Genomic DNA, 5,708 nt, shown 5'->3' with positions numbered 1-5,708 from the left:
TTAATTGCCTCACCTGGTATTCAGGAGGTCGTGAGTTCGATTCCGACCCTGATGTCTGTATATTTGGAGTTTGCATGTTCTCTCTCCCCTTGGTCGCGTGGATTTTTCTATGGTCCTCCGGTTTTCCCCTCCACATTTAGACATGCGGTTAGAGTGTTTGGCTGATATACATTGCCACTTGATAAGCTACACTTCGTTGAGCTGTCATTTGTGGCCAGATCGCTTCTGAAAAACATCGATATAGCTCAGTGGGCCTTACCTGGTAAAATAAAAAATAGTTGATGGTTTCATCAGTCATGTGCCACTCCTCTAATCCGCGTCAAGCCTCAGATTCACCTCCAGGCCTCAAACTCTCTCTATCATGAAAACAATTCAATAGATTTTACCCTTTCAGGCAATAAAACAGGAGGTGTTAAGATGTTCAAACATCAAACAGAAACCTTAGCAAGGAATGGAGTCTGCATTAACCACACACAGCGCTTGTGACGAACATGCAAATAAACGTGCTCTGAAAATTATATATGCATTGCCTTTGAAACGGATCAGAATCAGAAACAGAATCAGAATCAGAAACGGTTTTAATCGCCATGTAAGTTTGCACAAACAAGGAATTCACTATGGCGGGACGGTGCATACATTGAACAAGTAGGAATCTTAACTTATATAAAAGGTATACACTCTAACTATACTAACGTTACAAAGTATAAGTAATACCAAAGGGCTAAAATCTTTAAAATTATGAATAAGTAGACCTTATAAAATGCGAATGTAAAATGTTAATTAGCCGTATTAAGCAATCTTAAAATACAAAAATACAAATAAGATTACACGTTGTAAGTATGGAAAGGTGTAATTATGTAGATACAATGTTATAGTAAGTGTAACAGTCATTTTAAGTGTAAAAGTCATTTTAAGCCCTTGGCCTTGTTGAGGAGGCCAACAGCAGATGGGAAAAAACTGTCTTTATGACGTGAGGTTTTGGTTGGCCTACACAAGAGAAGCCTACGTTTCCCCCCATCCTCTCTCCGATCTAGAGATTTTTCTCCTTCATTTCACGTTAACCCCTCTCGTCCTCCCTTCAAGTCGTCACCGGGGAGACAAAGCCACCATCGGTTTGCACGGTTGGTTACGTTTGGGGCGAAAGAAGTCCAACACACACACACATACGTACGGAATGTATTGTTCTGCCTCCTGGTATCATTCTTAACATCCCTCCAGAGATTCCTTCATACTGCTCTCACCTCTGAGAATGTGCTCAATTATTACCCCACGCCCAGAAGATCTCCATTCCTCTTTCTCTCCATCCATCTGATTTTCATCCATTCGGCACCAATACCCACACCTCGAGACAATCCAGTCCACTCATGGCCACCTCCCTCAGAGTGCAGGATTAGCAGAATCAGTGTCTTTTGTTTGTATCCTGGAGAAATCCGATGAGCCGTGAAGCTCTTCTTTGCACAGATGTCCAGTAGGGGCCGGGTCATCAAGCTACGACAACAAACAATACAAACAAAACTACGACAGGAGCGCAAAGTATAGGTAAGCAAGTCACAAGAAATATATGAATACAATTTAACGAAGCATATAAGTGTAGTGTCAGTGATTCGGAGACGAGGTTTGCAGGAGGCACGTCCTTTAATATTCTGGGTCTTTCGTTAAAGTCACGTAGATAAGTTCAAAGAAATATACAAAAAAAACTACGACGTTTCGATCACAACACAAACGGTTGTCTTCAGGAAAAGGAGGGTTAGCTTTCAAGGCAAACTGTTTATAAGGGTTTGAAATGGGTGTAGCCCAAATGTCAGCAGCCAATGATAATGTAAGTGGTGGGCAGCCAACCCGACGGTGGTTGGTTTTCCAGCAATCAAAGGGCTGGCAGGTGAATATCAGCAAGTTAATGAGAGATTAGCAAGTTCATGGGAGATCGCAAAGCCGCAACCAAGGGGTCCGCACGCGAAGTGATTGTGAAAGTGCAAGTTTGAAATGGACGTAAAGCACAACTAACATCGGAATGTGGTAGGATGGGAACATCATAGCCAGTTATGACTTAAACTGGTTGATAACGTTCTTCCAATGACTGCTCAGTTTGTACCCATCTTCTCGGTTTAAATTGTGTCTGTGTCTATATATAGGGATGGCTTTATGAACGAATCTTTGTTGATAGCCAGTGGGCTTGCAAAGTACCTTCGTCTTAGAGAAATCAATTTCGTGTGAGCCCACCGCATTAAAACAATGATCAGCCATGGCCGAGGTATAGATCCTACCGTGTTTCAGATCTGCCTTGTGTTCACGAACACAGTCCGAGACATGTCGCTTAGTTTCCCCAATGAAACTACTGCCGCAGACACAGCTTAGTTTGTAGACGCCGGGGTATTGCATGTCAGGGATCACATCCTTCACAGATGGGATCAGATCACGAATTTTATGCAGTGTTAAATCGAACCTGGATGTTGTGTTTGCTCATGATTTTGGAAATATTTTTAGTGACCCCTGCTATATATGGCAAGGTGATGGTTTTCATTGGGTCCTCAGATAATTCTTTCCCAACGGTCGGGGTGATAGCTTTATGGATTGTGTAGCCTGAATATCCATTCATCTTAAAGGCTTGGTGTACGTGTTCCAGTTCATATACACCCAGCCATCAAATTCACCATGGAGGTGGACAAGGATGGCAAGTTACCATTCTTGAATGTTTTCATCGAAAAGAGACCAAATGGCTCAATGGGACACTTGGTCTACAGGAAAGCCACCCATACGGATGCCTACCTAAAACCTGACTCCCAGAAGAATTCCTTCATCAAAAAGTCTACACCATAGAGCTCGATGTATTCCCGACTGTCATCACCTAGCCAGTGAACTGGAACTCGTACACAAAGCTCTCAAGATGAATGGATATTCAGACTACACAATCCGTAAAGCTATCACCCCAACCGTTGGGAAAGAACCAATAATCACAACACACGCGCCATAATGGAAGGACTTTTGCTTTGACAGCGGGAGGCACAAGGACAAATTATCAACAGCAAAAATCTCTCTGCACCTCCATCACTAACACTGCCTTGTAACAGAACCATACATAGCAGAGCCGAGGCCCGCTGCCAGACAGCAGGCTGGCTGCCTTTACAGTAAAATATATATACATACAAGCAGACCTGCAGTCTGTCTGCTCCACACATGAATAATGCATTTAGTTCGTCAGCCGATATTGGCTCGCCAGACCAAGATTATCAGCAGCACAATATTTTTGTTAAAGCGAAACTGTGGTCTGGCTTTCGACGCTGTGGGTCTCATCAGCAAAGTCAGGATTGCTACATAGAATACTGGGGGGGGGGGGGGGGGGGGGGGGGGGTTACCAGATGTTGTTGGCAAGAGGACTCCATATAAAATACGGCTGTCGACGCCTGTTCAATAGATACAGTACCAGTGTTCTTCACTCACGTTTAGAGGAGTGGGACACTTTCGCCGATAAGACATCACGAGTGTGTGAGGGCCGCCACACATTTGAAACCATTTGGGGGTTTGACAGCACGATGATGGCGGGTGTTTTCACATTTTGTTTGTCGGGGGGCGCACGCCAGGACTTGAGGCGGAGAGAGGGAGGGTATTATACCGCCTCAAATCACTGCACCAGATTGGGTTAAATGATGACGTCACCCCGCTGCTGCTCTATTTAAGACCGGGAGCAAGTGGAATTCTTCACTATTTTGGCAAATTGCCCGATGATGCTGAATGTAATTACCAGCGAAACGTCGTACTCCAAAATTGTAAATGATGTTGAATCACTCTTCAACACACTGGTGGGCTAAAGTAGTGAACTATTTGTTCATAATCTACAATTATCTGGGCACCACCACCACCACCACCGCCACACTGGACACAGCAGGCTTCTTCACCGCAAGGCCCACGGGCCACTGGCGGCCCCTGGTGGCCTTTAGCGTGGGTCCCGGCGTGCGGCTCCCGACAAACAAACAAAATGTGAAAACACCCGCCATCATCGTGCGGTCAAACCCCCAAATGGTTTCAAATGTGTGGCGGCCCTCGCACACTCGTGATGTCTTATCGGCGAAAGTGTCCCACCCCTCTGAACGTGAGTGAAGAACACTGGCACTGCTGGTACTGTATCTATTGAACAGGCGTCGACAGCCGTATTTTATATGGAGTCCTCTTGACAACAATATCTGGTAACCCCCCCCCCCCCTCCCCAGCATTCTATGTAACAATCCTGACTTGGCTGATGAGACCGACAGCGTCGAAAGCCAGGCCACAGTTTCGCTTTAACAAAAATATTGTGCTGCTGATAATCTTGGTCTGGCGAGCCAATATCGGCTGACGAACTAAATGCATTATTCATGTGTGGAGCGGACAGACTGCACTTCTGCTTGTATGTATATACATTTTACTGTAAATGCAGCCAGCCTGCTGTCTGACAGCGGGCCTCGGCTCTGGTATTTATGGTTCTGTTACAAGGCAGTGTTAGTGATGGAGGTGCAGAGAGATTTTTGCTGTTGTTAATTTGTCCTTGTGCCTCCCGCTGTCAAAGCAAAAGTCCTTCCATTTTGGCGCCTGTGTTGTGATCGCGTACGAGATTAAATCGCAGCGAGTGGACTCCCAGTATCTCAGTGGGTCATACGGTATTTTTTTTAAACATGCAAACCACAGATGTTTCACTCGCCCTATCATGCATTGCATTTCCAATTGGGACGCGGGAGAAGATGACTCCACGTATGTTAATCAACACAATTATTCTCATCATTGACCTGCAGCCTAAATACACGTATTTATTAAAACAAACCAACTATTTGGCAGCCATAGATATGCCTCCCTGCTCCTGAGCGGGAAGATATTAATCCTCCTAATTCTCCTTCAAAGATGCATCATTCGCTTTTTAACCCTCATCGATTTCCCTCGCCAACAACAACAACAACAAAAACCCCACCGCGAAATACAACAAACACCGCTACCGCTTGAGCCAGAAACCAAACCCAACCACGAGGAGATTTCGGTCGGTCGGTACGGCGGTGGTGGTGGCGGTGGTGGTGGCGGCGGTGGTGGCGGTGGTGGTGGCGGCGGTGGTGGTGGCGGTGGTGGTGGCGGTGGTGGTGGCGGTGGCGGTGGTGGCGGTGGTGGTGGTGGTGGCGGTGGTGGTGGTGGTGGCGGTGGCGGCGGTGGTGGTGGCGGTGGTGGTGGTGGTGGCGGTGGTGGTGGCGGTGGTGGTAGTGGTGGTGGTGGCGGTGGTGGTGGTGGTGGCGGTGGTGGCGGTGGTGGTGGCGGCGGTGGTGGTGGCGGTGGTGGTGGTGGTGGCGGTGGTGGTGGCGGTGGCGGTGGTGGCGGTGGTGGTGGTGGTGGCGGTGATGGTTGTGGCGGTGGTGGCGGCGGCGGTGGTGGTGGTGGCGGTGGTGGCGGCGGTGGCGGCGGTGGCGGTGGCGGCGGTGGCGCGGTTGTGGAACAAAGCGAATCAACAGCTCGCATGGAAATATTTCCCCCACCGGCCATCGCCCCGTGGTGGCAGCGGCGGCCGCGGCGTCTTCATTATCATTCCGAACGTAGGTGGCCGCGTGCGTCTCGCGGGACCACTCTTAATTGGGGCTCCCGGTGTTGCCGTGGCAACGCCCATCCATCACGCTCGGCGTGGGCAGGGAGGCTGCTGCGGGCAGACGGGGGGGCGGGGGGAAGGAGGAGGGGGGGAGGAGGAGGGGTGGAGGAGGGGG

This window comes from Lethenteron reissneri, chromosome 35, assembly GCF_015708825.2.
Source record: "Lethenteron reissneri isolate LAM-NWPU_2019-01 chromosome 35, ASM1570882v1, whole genome shotgun sequence".
Lineage (NCBI taxonomy): Eukaryota > Metazoa > Chordata > Hyperoartia > Petromyzontiformes > Petromyzontidae > Lethenteron > Lethenteron reissneri.
This window is presented reverse-complemented; position numbering follows the sequence as displayed.